Below are 18,374 nucleotides of genomic sequence, written 5' to 3'. Positions count from 1 at the left end.
TCTGCTCTCCAAGGGACCATGAAAGATCTGCCTTTGATGTAAAGGGGTTTTGGGCACTGTTCCCAATAACGTGCACGCATGTGCACGCGCGCAGCTCTGTTAAATGTAGCGCGCAGTGCTGTGTGTGGAGCGCGCACGCACACAGCACATCAAAGGAGAAAGTTCGCGCCACTGCGGCCCGAAAAACGGGTGTTTCTTTCAGGCTGTAGTGCATACTGTTGTGCTATTGTTGAAGTATTCATGCTAATTGCAGCGCCATCACCAGCAGCAATTAACATTAGTTCTTTAAACAAAAGCAAACAATCTGCTCGTCATCCCCCCTGCAGCTACGGCACTCTATTAAGAAAAGAAATTCAGCAAGCTACAACACGGCGTGAAAAGCACACGTCATGTTTGTAAACTTGCTGATTTTCTCATCTTACCAGAGCTGTGCTGCGTGTGATTGTGAGACTTTGTTAAAGTGTTCAGGTAATTGCAGCTCAAGACGGGCGCTGCGATTAACCTGAAATCTTTAACAAATGCCTACAATCACCCCCAGCCCAGCTCTGGTAAGAAAAGAGATGCAGCAACTCTACAAATAAGGCGTGAAAAGCACACGTCATGTTTGTAGACTTGCTGAATCATTCTTAACAAAGATGGGCTACATCTCACCACAGAATGTCAAATTTACGTTTTCCCGAGGTACATAGTGAGACCTTGGGAAAACAGAATAAGAACTCAAATGGAGAGGGCGGAGGTAGCAACTCCAAGCACTGCAGCTCGAGTGAAAAAAACACAAATCTACTTGACAGAAGAACACTACTTTAAATGTAGAATACCTTAAATTTTCGATTCCGTTGTTGATTAGCTGCTTTTTTAAACTGCCACCTACACCAATACGCAAGATGAGCTCTCCTCCCAGATTCTTACAAAGGAGGATCCCACAGATCACAAAGATGGCAAGGACGGTGTTAAAGCGAGCTATTTAACACCACAAACAAAAAGTGTTTATAATCCATTTTGAAATATCTAGAGCAGAGTTTCCCTCTAATGCCCTTACTAAGAAAGCCCTTGGAATGTGTGACGTTAAACACAAATAATGATTTCTATGTGTTTCTACTTTCGAGCTGCTAGCACATTGAAATACCTTGTCATGCATAACCTATCAAACGTAAATATGTACACCCAAATATAAAGGCACTTGATATGAAGTTTCATGATCTCTTTTGAAATCCCTCAATGCAAAAGAAGCATGGAATATTTTCAAATGGGCGTGGCCAGTCTAATTAAGAACGTGGCTTAAGACACATAAGCAAAAAATCTGTACTTAGCATAGTGTGCCTCCCGACTTGTATTTTACTGTTTCTGTCATTGCATCCAGTTTTATGATACAACAAGAAACATCATATCTACAAGTCAGGACTATTGCCTTTGTCAATGGTTGTTAGTTGCATAAGATGAATAAGCAGCAACTATGGCTTTCATATAATATTGAAAGCTTCCACTTAAAGCCCTGGTGACACCACAACTATGTTGCTGCCCCTGAGTTTCAAAAAGAGAAGGGAAGTAAGTGTTAGTGAAGAGAATACTCCGGACAGATGGATCAGTCATTTACAAACTTGCATCTGCCATCTGCTCAGACCTGCATCTTGGCAAGATTAAAAATCTTGGCAAGGCCTAACTAACCTTCCACGCTTCTTAGTTTGTTCAGGTGAGCACGGTTACATAGAGCAAGCGTTTAGAAAGGACAAGATGGGAAAAACAAGAATGAAAGGTGCCTGCAAGGGACTTCGTTTATGACAATTATTTAACAGATAGTGATTGTGTTGAAAATAATCACAGAAAATGTAAAGAATCAATCAAGTACTAAGATCATTAAGTTCAGGAACGCTGTTAGTTAAAGCATTCAACAAGCTACTTTGAGAAAATACTCTACATAGTAGAGAAGAGAGAGACACGGAGTAGTTATTCTTTTGAAAAAAACTTTTTTATTTAAAGATTGCTTAATCAGTCATAAGGGTACAAATCAACATCAAGGGTTGAAATACAGTGCTATACAAATGAAAAAAGGAAAAGTGAAAAAAACAACCTATAATTCATTTGCAACAAAGTCCAATCCTGTTTTAATTTGAAAGATGACATCTATGTTGATACAATAGAAAATCATCTATGGAGGTTAATCATAAGCAAAGAAAAGGACTGAATGGTCGACGTTTCGGTCTTCGATGGAACTGATCCTTAAGACCTTCTTCAGGACAGTACAGTATGATGACCTCACTGAGGTCATCGTGCTTGCCGCAGACCACGAACCCCTGACAGCCTGTGCTGGAGGAGAAGATTTTGATAGTCTGAAGAATCGGACGTATTGAGTTTATTTAATTTGGACATCGTAATACCACGGAAATTACGCAAAGTGGTCGTTTTCATTCCAGCAGAGAATTGATATCTAAGACCATCATAGGAAATCACCCATACTGGAACCTACAAGGTCTTTTTTGAACAACGCAGTAAAGGGTCAAAACTGTTTGCATACTGTACTGTCCTGAATAAGGTCTTAAGGATCAGTTACATCGAAGACCGAAACGTCGACCATTCAGTCCTTTTCTTTGCTTATGATTAACCTTCATAGATGATTTTTTATTGTATCTAAATAGATGTTATCTTTCAAATTGATACAGGATTGGACTTTGTTGCAAATTAATTATAGGTTGTTTTTTTCACTTTTCCTTTTTTCATTTGTATAGCACTGTATGTCAACCTTTAATGTTGATTTGTACCCTTATGACTGATTAAGCAATCTTTATATAAAAAAATGTTTTTCAAAAGAATAACTACTCCGTGTCTCTCTTCTCTACTATGTAGAGTATTTTCTCAAAGTAGCTTGTTGAATGCTTTAAGTAACAGCGTTCCTTAACTTAATGATCTTAGTACTTGATTGATTCTTTACATTTTCTGTGATTATTTTCAACACAGAATCACTTTCTGTTAAATAATTGTCATAAATGAAGTCCCTTGCAGGCACCTTTTATTCTTGACTATCTATATTGACCCAAGCTCGCAAGGGTTTATTGGGTTTCCCACCCTTTTCCTAAAGATGGGAAAAAGGCTCCTTATACAACACCCCAACTTCGATAGACAGAGACGCTACTTCTGGAGCATTGCCATACCACACTATCTTCTCTGAGATCTTTTTTCCTTATTTCTTCACTCCCCAGCTGCTCGCGCCGTCTCCTTCTCTTCTTTTTCTTCTTCCTCATATCAGTCCCACTCCACATTTACCCACTTTCCTCTTCTCCCCATCCCATTCTTGTCTCCATTTCCCTCTCACTGCCTGTTCTTTGCTTTCTCTCTTACCGATTTCCCATTCTCCGTTCTCCGCCCCAGTTCTCCACAGCCTCTGGCTGCCTTTCTCTTTCCGTCCCACTCTTAACAATTTCTACATTACTCCTTCCCCATTTCTCGTCTTTACTCCCTGACTTTTTTTCTCTCTCCCCCTTTCTCCGCCACTAAATCCTGTTTCTCAGTAGTCTCCTCTCCTTTTCCTTCAGGCTATGTTACAATTTTGAAAACACATACCACTATCCCTGAATATTGGATGGAAGCACATTTAGAATTTGGACCAATGTGCCTCTGCAGCATCGGAGACCTGGCCAAAAAGGACATGAAAAAGCTGAAATTGGATCATAAATCCAAAGCTGTTCTAATCAGGGGTCCCACAAATAAGATGTCCCTGTGCATTTTTAAAGTGTTCATGTTAATCGCAGCACCCATCATGAGCTGCAATGAACACGTAAACCTTAACAGATGCACACAATCACCCACAGCCCATCCCAATTAGGAAAAGAAATGCAGTAACATAGCTGCCATGGTTTCAAATTGCAATGTGGGGTGTTTTCATATTTCACTATAATTATTAGTGCCATTTGAACAGGGCCGACTTTAGTGCTGGTGGTGCCTGGTGTGACAATGTTTGTTGGCGGCCCAATGACCACCTCAGCCACGGATACTCTCATTACCATCCTTGTGACCCTCAAGTCTCCATAACCCCTCTCTCTTTCATATTTATTTTGTTTAATAGCACTTTACTTCGCATACACATTACACAGAGACTCTGAATCACTGTGTGTAAATCACTGTATAGGAAATATTACACCAGACAGAGGAATAAAATGTCTCTTCTTAACAGAGCTGGGCTGCTAGGGTTTTAAGCAAACGTTTGAAGTGATATTTGGCGCTGCACACACGCGCAGTCTGGTTCCTGGCACTTATAGCAATGGCTGCAGCGCACAAAGACCCTACACTGCCGCACACAGAGGAAAAAAATTAGAGGGAACATTGGTGTACTCTGTTTACTTCCTCGTTCCCTAGAAGGAGTTAACTTTTAGTGTAGGAAGGTAACTAAATGTCAACAAGGATGCATTCTTCCACACACTGAAGCATCAAGCACCCAATACTATCTGCAATTTGTAGTGAGTGGAAAAACATTACCTATTAATTGTCCAGCTATTTGGCATCTGGTTCTGTGCCTAGGTCTACTAAATGTCGTATCAGTTGTGGTAGCACACTGGCTATCCATGTCAAACTGTACGTGGATGACCGGTTTATTAAGAAGAAGATGTTTATTTTAGCATCTGATTAAGCAGACCTGCTCAACGTTTGTTGATTGGAATTCATCATCTGTGTTACCAGAAGCTCCTCCTTCCATTGAAAATAAAGAACGTCTTGGGAAATAATTAAATCCACAGACCTTAAACGAGTACCACACTGAGTGAGGAGTCAGGCCTCTCTGGATGTGATTATTCTAAGCCATCTGTCAGTCATTAGCTGCGGAGGTAGGGGTGTGATGGGTGCTGCAGCACCCCAAAATAGCCATGCTGGATTCAGAAAGTGAATGAGCAATAAAGCAGTCTGTGAAATTTATTTTCATTATGTCACCTTTGCAATGTGTTCAAAGACAGGTCAAAAGTCACACTATGTCTTCTCATAAAGTGCTGCTTATTATTTTAAGATGCAGATTGTTGTTAACTTTTCTTTCTCTGCCATCAAAGTTAGGAGGTTTTGTAAAGTGAACTATCTGACACTCTTGCTGGGCGTGAAGAGAATGGCTGTTATAGGGATTCTGCTCAGGAACAGAAATATGCTTGCTAACATAGAACATCCGTGTGTAGGGACTGAGCCACCATACCACATTAGTACCTATGGGTCTGAATCCAACTAGCTTATAGTGCCTCACTTGCCCTCCTAAAATTCCCAGAAATACAAGTGATTTGGCACTCCAGAACTCGATTCTCTCGACCCTCTCAGGGATCGCTGCAGCAGGTCGCCCACTTTCATTCTTCTACACGTTACTTGTCCACAATATATCAAAAAGAGACCTGAAGGAAGCTTACTATATTTATTGAAAGTATTGCTCTCTAATATGCAATCACTGGGACACAACTAGAAAACATATGCACGTCAGTAATGTCATTAGCATGATTAACCAACTATATACAATGAAAAGGCCTGTCGTAGTCGCTGACCGATTTGCCTTAACCCACCCCTACTATTGAAGTGAAGTGTTATATTCTAGATCTCTGGGAGTAGTGGTGAACCCCATACCTTGACATACATAGATCGCAGTTATACATCTCAGATGATATGTAGCCCTTCCGTCTCAGGACCTTTGCTCTGCCTGCAAGTCTCCGTTCTGTGCTTTCAAAACAAAACATCCATGGTTAAATGACAAAATGTGCGCTCAAAAAAAGCGGTCCGGCCACAGAGTAAGAGAGATCAATGTTTGATCTTGTATGGGCTGTTCCGACTAAATCCCAGAAAATGAACAAAATACAAAAATATATGCTGACTAAATGTGAAAATACAATGTGACACAAAAACAAGCGTGATATTTAGTAACGTGTACAAACTAAATGCGACCTACAATGTGCACAAATGGGTTAATGTAGGGAAAATGACAATGGGCTATATAGCGAACACACAACACTATAGGATGTCAGTCTTTTCAAACACTCATTTGAAAAGCGGTATAATAACTGTGCAAATATTTCAAAATATATCTTCAGTTAGGAAAGCACAAATTCTGAAGTGCAATTGAAACAAAGATTTTTATTAGTATCATAACCAATTAGGACACCTAGTGATATGCAAAAGGTAAATATTTGCTGAAAAACTTTTTACATATGTTATCATTTGTGTGCTATAACGTTTTAGCAGTAAAACTGCATGTCAATGCAAATTCTAGGGCCGTTTCTCTGGTATGGTGCCGTCTGTAAATGACGTGCACTACTACATTATTTGATACATTTGCAACGCTAGCTACATGCCACACCATGACCACTCTCTTTATTGGGCATAACACATTTTCTTTGTGTGATGCTTGGAATTTCTACAATCCCTATGACTTAAATGATGTGACATTGATGTCAACACACCCACTTTGAAAATTGTTCCACCACCATTGCTGTTAGTCTCACAGTGAGGAGGCTGATGCACCTGTTGGGCATGGTCGTCTCAAGCATTGTCCTTCTTCCAGATGCTAGATGACTGATGAGGCTGTTGTAGGATTGGGTAGTTAGAAGGAAGAAGGCCAGTGGAAGGTCTACATTTTGTGATAAGCAAGATAGAGAACAGATTACAATGTTGAAACTTGTACAGCTAAATGAAAAGGTGCAGTCTTAGCAGACCCTTCTGCAGTTGACCCATTACTGATGCATCTCTGATGGGGTGGGCTGTCGATCTGTAAGAGGGAGTATTTAGAGAAGATGGTAACATTGTAGAGGCCTCACCCACTCATTAGACTACTGGCACCCATGTGGCATTTCAGGTGCACCTAAAAGGCACAGTTGTATTATCTGTAAAGAGAATACAACAGTAATGTGCTATTTGCGAAAGCAAGGAGGAACACACATTGCACAGTTTAGCATAGGACTTATGAACTGAGGATGACCATGCACATGCGTTTTGTATGCAGGTCATGTGCCAGATGTGGACAACCCTCTGACTGACATTTAACACACTTCTCCTAAAGAGCTGCACCGATGCACGGAGCACAACAAACATAGATCTGTTTTTTGAGACAAGGGGAAAAGCAAAATGACAACGATGTGAATCACCTCAATCTGAAGGGAATGGGTTTTACAAAGAGTGCATACTCTTTTGCAACCATGCCACTTATAACTGGGATTGCCAAATACTGCATGATGTATATGATGGACATTTCTGCAAAAAAAAGATATAAAAAAGTGCATTTACACAACCTTCTTGTCTAAGAAGAAGGAAATACACCACACCCTGCAATAGAATGAACTGCAATACAGTTAATGCACAGCATGCAAATCTGCAATAGACGCCTGCCGTAAATGGATGTTACCCGTGACCATGGGTTTGTAGCTTCTAATTTTGCAGATTCACTTGTAACCCACATGCCTCTGGTTTGTGAATGAGGCAGACAATATAACTGCCTACTTAATGTAACACTGCAACCACACACAAAGAAAAAATTACTTTCAGTATAAAATGTGTCCGGTTACATTGATAATTTAAGGTTCATATAAGCATGAAGCATTCTTGTCACTGCTGGAACCAGTGTGCAGACAGGAAAAAATGGAGGTTAAGAACGTACAGTTTTCTGGCTCCAACACTAGGTAGTGTGGGCAATTATTATTATTTATATTCCAGGTGGCACCCAGAGCTCACTCAAGCCTGAAACCTAAGCATCCTGTAGGAGTCAAGTGTTACCTGTGATTTCCTGCCCTTGGTGTTCTTGTCAAAACTGAGATCTATTTAGGAGAATTGGGGCATAGGCTTGGTGAGAAGTAATGTTGTGGAGAAGGGGTGGCTGGTAGCAACAGTGGACCTGGTGGTCTCCAAGGGGAACCATATAGGGTGAAAGTCGTGGTTTAAAGATTACTCTGGCAGATCTAGCCAATTCATGTTAAGGTAGATTGTGTGCAATCTTCGTATAGTGTAGCTCCACTCAATTTGCCTTAAGTTCTCCTGTGGTGGGCACTCACTAAATCCAGACTTTTGCCTCAAGTGCCTTAAAAACACACTTCCTTGCAGAGGAAAGTATTCGGTCAAAGTGTCATTGGCTACCGGCAAATACCCAACCTGCCTTACATCAGCAGTCCAGCTATGTTCTCTATGAACATTGGAGGATACTGGCTGTCCATGCTGGACAATGGAAAACAAAAATCTCTAAAGAGCTGGGATATCTGGCCCATCCTTAACCCCTTGCACGCTGATGACGAGCTGGGCTCGTCATGAGGTAGCCTCCTGCTACGCTGATGACGAGCCCAGCTCGTCACGTAACATGTGGTTTCGCAAAAGTCAGCGTACGAGCGGAATTCCGCCCGCACGCATGCGGTTAAAACTAGATATGTTGCGACCTCAATTAAATAAGCTAAGAAGTGTGAATCGGAACAGAAGAATCATTAGGACGAAGGGTAACTTATTGTGCCCCAGACTGATTCTCCCTCTGACTGCTGCTTTTCAACATTTATTTGCTTTCAGCATCATCCGGTTTCCATATGTAAACTGAAGCCATAATCCATTTTTGGTTGGAAAACAACTCTGAGAACCAGGAAAACATCACAGAATGACTCTAGCACATTTTAGGTTGGCTGTAAGAAAACTTAATTTGATCTTAACGGATTTAAAAGAGTTCCTGGTATTGTTGTTCAGGTTACACTTTCCATATTTATTTATTATTTGTTGAGTTTTATATAGCGCAAACTTGACCCAAAGGTATTCGAGCGCTTTACATGAGCACCAGTTGCTTTACAGATGGACACACTCATTTTTGTTAGGCACAGGGAGATTAAGTCAGTTGCCCCAGCGTCCCTGCCAAGACTCGAACCCGGTTCCCCAGCTTCGGGGTCGACCACTCTAGCTTGCCTAATGTGCGCTCAGAGTTCCTAATAATAATGGGCTCCATTTTTAATCAGACCCCCCAGGATATAGCGGCATGGATTAGCAAATTTATCGGCACAAAAATGGAAATTTAGCGGCACAAATATGGAAATTTAGCAGCAATTTTGCAGCATTATATTTGGCCATTTTTCCTACAACAAACACAGATATCTTAGTTTTTTTGTTATTTAACAACATGAAGCTATGTATATTTGGTTTATTTACAATGTAGACACTTTGTTTCCCTCGAAAAGCAAAATACTGCCCGTCAGCAGCCCAGGGCAGCAAAACAGCGTTACAGGCATCCCGCGTTGCGTGGGGGTGAGGGGGCTAGGACCGTCGTCCCACCAGGAGCTACCAGCATCATTCACGAGAGGACGGCAGAAACTGGTCCGGCTTATGACGTTGGAAGGTTTGCCCAGCGATAGAATGGCATGGAGTTTCTTCAGGGGGAGATGCTGGAGTTTGGAGGTTCATCACTCAACAATCATTTGCGCCCTCAGCTCTTCCTCAAGACCAGTGACGGTGCACTACAGCAACTCACTCTATACTGGAATTCACACTCAACTGGCTGGAAGAACTGGCCGGAAAACTTAAGATCATACAAAAATCAGTGGTCAGGCTCACTCTGAACCTCCATCCCTGCATTCACAAAACCCCACACCTAATTCACAAAACAGCACTCTTCTAACTCCTCATGCACACATACAAAACTTACACAACATTGGCCCCATGTACCTCAAAAACTGCATAAACTTCCACAACCAACCAAACACTTAAGTTCAGCTGGACTTCTATTTGCAATCACACTCACATACACAGAACCAGATCCTGAAGTCGTACCTTCTCCTACCTCGCTCCTAAAGCCTGGAACAACCTGCTCTGCACATCAGAGCCGCCTCCTCAGAATTCTGCAAGAAACTGAAGATCTGGCTCTTCGCCTAGCACCGACCCTGGTTCAGCCCACACAGCTACTGTTTCAGCTTCAGGGTACCCTCCGGGAGAGTTGTGCGCTATACAAATACACATAACGTAACAGATGCTGCATTTAAAATGAAGTTGTAAAGACAGAGAAATTAGTTTTTTGGTGCAAATCTGGCTCGTTTTGGAACACGTAGGGCCTCAAGAATGCTGTGTTATGGAGTGGGAGCTGTGACAGTAAGCTGGCACCGTGATTGCTTCTTCCAATCTCCAAAATAGGGTGCCACCAATGACCATAGAATATGTTAGATTGGAGAGAATCACAAGATAAAAATATAATAACTGTAAAGGTATAGATACAAAGATAATGGAGATTGGTGACTTGCCAAATAGAAATCGTCCAAGATAAGTTAATAACACTAACAAGGAATGTAACAGGCATCGTAATATGCAACACATCTACCAGCACATGGAAGTAGAAACAGGGCACGCTAACTAACATTAGTGGCCAGGCCCGAACAATCCGAAGCGAAGGACTACTACATGGAACAAACTAGAAATGTTTTTTAATTCGGTGTTTTGTTAACAGGACAGCACTTTGCTGTACATAACATGCTTCCGCACGCTCTATAATACAAGCAGCTTAATCCCATGATTTATAAGCAGGCCAAACCCTTGTTCCACATAGGGTCACCACACACACGCCCACCCAAATCAAAACAACTCCCAGATTTTACCAAACACTTCCTGGATCGGACTCTAATGTACATAGCGTGGAATATATAAACAAATGCCTCGGTTTTCGCGGGGCTCCTCTTTCCGTACAGCCAGTCAGACTAAGGCATGTTGAACCTAGCCTGGTGACGGCTTCTTCCACACTCTGTGCGCGCCCGCTCCCTGATAAGCAGTTCCCACTGACCTCACTCACCCTCGTCATCTCCTACGCCACAACCCCCTACTGTGTGAAAATTAGCACAGGGAAGAATTGGCAGCTGCCGGGTCAACTAAGGGTAATTACTAGGTGACTGTGTCGCACTTCCTGGACACAGCTTTCTCTTTCTAACCAATTGCAGCTGTCACCGAGGCTGCCTGGCTGCCAAGCCTTTAGATTGGTCCTTTCGCTGTCAGTAAAGAAAAACTAGTTTTCCGATTGGCTGTCCCGTTTTACCTGTTAACAGCCACTGCTCAGACCACCCCCAGGATATAGCGGCCATGCATTAGCTTTTGTAAAAATGCCGTGATTTCTACAAAATTGCCGATTTCGCGGGCACTTTCGTAAAAATCGCTGCATTTTTACAAAAGTGCCGATTTCGCGATTTTTTTTGCAAATCGCGATATCCTGGAGGGTCTGTTTAATGGCTAATGAGCTTGAGTACCCCACTTCGATAAAAGTAGATTTTTCATTTGCTCCACAAGTAAAGGTTGTAAATAACAGCTTCAGCCTTTAATCATCCTTTTTTTCTTTGAAGAAATTTCGAGTCACCGCGACCTAGTTTGACTCTTCCCTTTAACAATGCACCACGAAAAAGATTCCGCCTCAGAATGTTTTCTTCTGCCATTGAGTTTGAATGTTAGAGTGCCAGTTCTTGGACTAATGAGTTCTTCACTGGATTCTTCAGGACCAGCCTTCAAATTCTTTAGACTCAGGGCTTCAAAGACTGTTACTGCCTATCCAGCACCCAATCAGAGGACCAATACCTGCGCACCTTTTCAATGCACCTTATTCAACCTCCACTGCCATCGATGGGACAGCTAAGCATTTCAGGTCTTATTGAGGAGAATGACTGCAGGGGTTTACTATGGAATGAATTACTTTATGGTGTAGGTGCAGCACGAAGTACTCCTGGTTGGACAAACACAGCATGTGTAACCTGCCACCAGAACACAACAAGGCTTCCAGTGATGTCTGCCAGGCTTTCCCTGTAAGCAAATCCTCCTGCAACGAAGAGAGGAAGCTGGTGCATCACAAAATGTGACATCAAGCCACCCCTTTGATGCCTGACATATTTGTGCCAGAATATCTGTTCGGTATGGAGCAGGAAGAAGCAGACTCATTAAGCCTTCCAGCTACCCATGGGTTAGGACCCAGAATCCCCTGAAGTCTCAGACGGGAAACACTCTGGAACAAACACCATGCGCATTGCTAGGGCTCCAGTCATGCCTCAGATGCTGCAAGGCAAGCCATCTCTACCTCCAAAGCAGCCCCAGACTGAGGCAGAGAAACACTCCCAAAGTAGATGGGCATTGACGTCAGGGCCCATCATGAAAAGGCACTGATCTTAGGGTCTGACTCTGCCAGCAGACTGCTCAACCCAGAGAGGCCCAAGAGGGTTATGGACAGAGCCACAAGCCCAACACCACCTTCCCTTCCTTCAGGTGTTCTCCTTTACCACTGCAACCCCACACCCTCTCACACCTCCACAGCGTCACTCTCCACAATCCCTCCTGAACCTCTTCACAGATTCAGACCTCAGTAATCCATACCACCCTTAGGACCTGTACTTTGAGTCCTTAACACCCAATAAAGGGGATGACCTGTGGGAGGACTAGGTTGATTCCAAGGATGAACCGGATGTAAACCTATACCACTCTATGGTCTCCCTGCTTGATGACACAACTGCTTATCATGCCGTAATCCTAAGGGCAGCACACTACCACAAGATGAAGGTGCACGTGGTGCAAGCAGAGTATGAGACCATGTCAAAGACCTAAAGATCGGTTCAGTACCTCTCCCTGCTCAAGGGCATCAAGAAAACTGCTATTGAGTATTCACTGGGAACAGTGGAGTCCAGATTCCTCACCCCAAGGGTGAGAAAAAGTCTTAAACTCCACTGGATGACCCAGTGTACATCCTGCATCAAGTTCCATCCAACTTGTTGGTGGTACTTACAGCACACAAGCATACCTCCTCAGGATGCAGATGCTGCACCGCCACCTACAAAGAATGTTGACATGACTGTTCCTGTTGACAGCTGTTGGTGGTGGGGAATCCACAGACTGGTGCATTGCAAACTCCAAACCCTCATCTCCTGCTACGATAGACTCTATTGGGAAGAACTAGACCTGAGACACACAGGAAAAGAGAATAGCCGGTGCATAAAGGCAAGGTCATATCTACTGCTGCTTTAATTCTAGACACACTCACTCCACAGATATTAATTCAAGCATCATCCTACGTCATCATGCTTGGCTCCAGATCTACGGACTGAGGTGCAACAGAATCTTCTTAATGTGTCTTTGGATGGGAAGCAACTCTTCGGCCCTCAGGTGAATGAGATGGTGGAGAAAATGTAAAAGGACCTGGAAATAGCCAAATGAATGGGTGCTCCTCAGTCTTCCACCTCAAGGTCCACCTTTTGGAAGCACTAGACCAGAGATTGCTCCAAAGATCCAATGTCCACCCAAAGGCAGGGTTACCAGCAGCAGTCCTTTCAGGACATTCAGACCTCCAAGGCCTTCACATGAAGTGGATACAGTGGCAACTGTCGGGCAAGAGCTGAATCTGCTCCAACCAGTGCTCCGCCAGAATGCTGACTCGCCCACCCTACACCCGACCCCCATTCCCTCTCCTCCGATCATACAACATCTAACTCTTATTTATGGGTGTTCTCAGTAGTGCGGCAGGGCTACTGCTAAAGTTCCATGCCACCAAACGTTCTGCCTTTGACACCACTTCCACAACCTAGTGCATCTTTGACTTCTCAATGAGGAGGTCAGGCACTCTTAACCAAAGGTGTTATTGCATTGGTGCCCTCACACCGGCAAAGCAAAGGAGAGTATTCCTCTACTTCCTAGTACCTAGAAAGGATAGGTCCCTTCAGCTGATGCTAGACTTCTGTCCGCTTAATGAGTACATCCTGACAGAGCACTTTCACTTGACCACCTTGCATTACATCATCCTGCTGCCCTAACATCGGGCTTCATGGTAACACCAGACTTAAGACCCCTATCTCCACATCCCCATTCCTCCTGCTGACCACCTGACCTCAACTGTGTGGTAAGTGGGCACACACAAGCACACAAGTTATGCCTTTAGGGTTATGGCAGGCCCAAGGCTGTTCACAAATTGTCTAGTGCTGGTGGCTGCACAGCTGTTCAGGAACGCCATTCACATCTTTCCGTTTCTAGATGATTGACTAATCAAAAACAGCAGGCAACAATGCATAGCACACACTCAAAATGGTGTCCTTACTCAACAATTTAATATTCACTATCCATGCTCTTCTTAGGGTCTATCCTAATCGCTATCACCAGGAATGCATACTACAACCAAGTGAGAGTTATGGAATTCCAAAAGCTCCTGCTACTTTTCAGACAGGACATCTTATTATAAGGACAGTAATGAAGTTGTTTGGGATGATGGCTTCATTCTTTGCCATTGGACCACATACAAGGCTGCACATGTGCCCACTTCAGTAGTGTCTAGCATGGCAATGGTCACAAGTGGAAGGTAACTGGGAGAATCTAGTGTTGGTAAAGAACAAAATTCAGCACTCACACCTATAGTGTAACAGTAAAACTGTCTTAAGCAGGCCTTTCCTTGACTCCCTTTTGTAGGTGTGTGTCTCTCTCTCTCTCTCTCTCTCATCCTGAGATATATATATATATATATATATATATATAAAACCTACTGGGGGTCGCCAGTAGGTAGTTATAGTTAGGACCTATTATCCATAAGAAATCTGGAACATTCTATTTGGAATAACTTTGGCGCCGGTTGACAAATCTTTGCAAAATTTTCAAAACTGGTGGCCCACTCCGGTCAGCTCCTAGCCTGAAAGTCTCGGGGTGATTCAAGTGGGGGCCAAGAAAAAAGGGGGGGCTCCAAACGTGTTTTCCCCATGCAAGTTCCCATAGGAACCTTTAGTCGCAGCTACAGCCCGAACTGCTGAACGGAATTACACCAAATTTAGCATAAAGGTGGCCCTTGGTTCAGAGTTGTGCCTTTTGGTTAAATGGTGTAAATCCGTTCAGTAGTACCTGAGAAAATCAAAAGTAAAATCATAGTGATATCTATGGCCGCGCATGCTAATTGGCTGTCAACACTCCAAACCAGGAAGTGTCTACTGAGGCACAACAAAACAGAAGAAAAAACGTGCAGAACGCAAAAAGGGGACAGGGTAGAAACACCCTGACCCCCTAGGCCTGCTCAGGGGGTCCCACAAAGACCCCAGGGCAAAAAAAAAATATTTAAATCTGCAAAATCTGCGCCGGGTGCGTGGATCCGGACGATAAAAAAAAAAGCACGGTCTCCTGCGCTTCCTTGTTAATTAGCCCACGGGAGGGACAATATTCTTATGTGGATGGGGGGCCCCCCAGCCCTGGGGACCGCTACCCCTGGGGCTTTATAAAATTATGTAGGGGGGCTCACAACCCCGGGGACCGCCACCCCCGGGGCTTCAATATTCATGGGTGGGGGGGGCTCAAAGGCACCCCCAAGCCCCGGGGACCACCACCCCGTGCTTCTTTAGAATGTATGTGGGGGCTCAGGGCCCCCCGCAGCCCGCCACCCCGGGGCTTTTTAAAAAAATCAACCTGTGTGGGGGCACTAAGTATTCTAATTAGGGGGTCCGTCAAGGACTCCCAAGCCCCGGGACCACCACCTCCCGGGGCTTTGTAAGTGGTGGGAGGGAGGCCGCGCGGTCCCCCTCCTGTAGCCTGTCTTGGCCCTGGGGACCGCTGCCCCCCCAGGGCCGGCTCCTGCAGTGTCCCAGGGTGCCTGCCCCCAGGACACTGTAGTTTGCAATAACAGGGCGGAAGCCTCCCGGCTCCCACCTTGTCATTGCAAACAACTTTGCTTCATTGAAGCACGAGCAGGGAAACCTGCTCTCGCTTCAATGAAGCAAAGCAGATTGCTTTTCTACATGGGGAGCAGCATGTTAGCTGCTCCCCATGTGTAAAAGCAATGCCGGCTCCCGCAGGAGGCGGGGAGCCGGCTGGGATCGTGGGGGGATTGGGGACCCCCCCCCCACGGTCCCCAACGAGAGGCCAGGCCCTGGGGAATGGGGTCCCCGGGGCCAGAAGTGGCCCTGGAGGGGAGCCAAGTGGCCACCCTCCCTCCCAAAAAATAGGGAAAAAAACGAGGCAGAGTCCCAGGGGATGGGGTACTCGGGGCTAAAAAAAGCCTCAGGAGGGGGCCCACACAGCCCCCCTCCTTGAAAAAATATAAAAATTAAGTGGTCGTGCCCCGGGGGATGGGGTCCCCGGGCCATAAGTGGCCCGGGAGGAGGGCCACGTGCCCCCCCCCCCCCCTTCCCCCAAAAACATATTTTTTTTTAATGAGGCAGAGCCCCGGGGGATGGGGTCCCTGGGTCTAAAAGAAGCCTCAAGAGGGGGGCCACACAGCCCCCTCCTTGGTAAAAATAGGAAAAATTAATTGCCCATGCCCCAGGGGATGGGGTCCCTGGGGCCGAAAATGGCCTCAGGAGGGGCGCCTACGCGTCCCCCTTCCCGATTAAAACATTTAATAATTAGGGGTCAGGCTCTGGGGGATGGGGTCCCCAGGGCCCAAAAAACAGTAAAGGAAGGGAGGCCACAAAGCCCCCCTTCTAAAAAAGAAAAAAAAAAACGGCATTGAGCTGGAGGCCCCGCCCCCTCCCACCAACACTATGCAAACGCGCCCTGTGGCGCATTTTAAGATGAGGAATTTTTTCCCCTACAATCCTGAGGGTCCCTGGGGGCTAACTAGCCCACCAGGTACCTCCAGTTAGCGCCATAGGGCTAAGTTGCAAAGAGGTGGTCTGAGGCCACGCCCCTTTTTACACCTGCCTGCAGCGTAGCTCTGTAGCGCTTACTGGAGGTACATGGTGGGCTAGTTGGCCCCCAGAGACCCTTATGATTGAAACGCACCCCGGGGCGCCTTTGCACAGTGGTGAAGGGAGGGGGCGGGGCCTGAGGTGACATGTGTGCCAACACACCCTGTGGTGTATTTTAAGTTGGGGAATTAATTCCTCTTCAATCCTGAGGTCCCCTGGGGGCCAACTAGCCCACCAGGAACCTCCAGAAAACGCCACGGAGCAGCGTTGCAGAGTGTTATAAAAAGGGGTGTGGCCTCTGAACACCTCTCTGCAACGCAGCTCCCTGGCGCATGCTGGAAGTACTTGGTGGGCTAGTTGGCCCCCAGGAACCCTCCGGATTGAAGAGGAATTAATTCCCCAACTTAAAATGCGCCACAGGGCATGCTTGCACACATGTCACCTCATGTCCCGCCCCCTTCCTTCACCATTGTGCAAAGGCGCCCCCTGGCGAGTTGTAAGTTGGGGAATTAATTCCCCTTCAATACTGAGGGTCACAGAGGGCCAACTAGCCCACCAGGTATCTCCAGTATGCGCCAGGGAGGTGCGTTGCAGACAGGTGTTCAGAGACCACGCCCCTTTTTACACCTCTTTGCAATGCAGCTGTGTGGCGCTTACTGGTGGTACCTAGTGGACTAGTTTGACCCTAGGGACACTCAGGATTGAAGGGGAATTAGTCCCCCAATTTAAAACACGCCACGGGGTGAGTTTGCACAGTGGAGAAGGGAGGGGACGGGGCATGAGGTGACGTATGTAAACAAGCCCGGGCACGGACAGGAAAAATTACTATTACTATTCTAGCAGTGCCCCCCCCCCCAGCTGGCCCACCCCTACGATGCCCACCGCCCAGCTCCTGGCCCCGCATCCGATACCCTGACTCAAAAGTGCCGCCTGACTCGCGCTACGGAGAACAGGGTCTGCTCGCCGGATCTCCCCCTCTGGGGATCAACACTCGCCTGTTCTCACGCGACCCCAGGACACCACCGGAGCGGAGCCGCACCATACCGGAGCCGCCTTGACCTCTCCCCGCTCCTCGATACCGCCGGGATATCCACCACGTAGTTAAAGGAAATCCGCATAGACGGATTCTCTTCCCCCAAGCTGCCCGCGTCGCACAGCTCGGCTCCGCCTCGCCTGGACCCAAAATGGCGGATCGTGAGGACTCAGCCTGATCGGAGCCTCACTGCAGCCGCCTGAAACGCCACTTCTCGACCGGAACCACACTGGAGCTACCCTGGGTCAACCTGCGCTGCTGTACGCCACACATGACGAACTTCCTTTAAGCTGCTCGGATCTCGCAGCCTCCATGCCTGATCTCAAAATGGCAGATCGTGAGGACTCCATCTGATCAGAGCCTCACTAGAGCCGCCTGGACCGTCCTGTACTCGTCCAAAGCCCTACTTGAGCACCCGAGATTGTCCTACGCTGTGATCTGCCGCTCACACAGCACTTCCCCTAAGACTCCGGCGTCTCCCAGCTCGGCTCCCCCTGCCCGGCCTCAACATGGCGGATCGTGAGGACTCCTCCTGATCGGAGCCTCACTGGAGCTGCCTGGTTCAACCTCTACTTGACCAGAGCCTACCTGAGCCTCACCAGAGCCACCCTGTAGCCACCTAGGCTGTTGTCCTCCACACACACTGCACTTCCCCTAAGCTGCCCAAGTCCTGTAGCTCAACACCTCCACGCCTGGCCTCGAAATGGCGGATTTCATGGACTCTTCCTGATCGGAGCCTCACTGGAGCCGCCTGGATCATCTTCTACTCAACTGGA

The sequence above is a fragment of the Lissotriton helveticus genome, chromosome 10 (genome assembly GCF_964261635.1).
Source record: "Lissotriton helveticus chromosome 10, aLisHel1.1, whole genome shotgun sequence".
In the NCBI taxonomy this organism is placed as follows: Eukaryota; Metazoa; Chordata; class Amphibia; order Caudata; family Salamandridae; genus Lissotriton; species Lissotriton helveticus.
The sequence above is the reverse complement of the archived record's forward strand: the minus strand, read 5'-3'. Positions refer to the sequence as shown.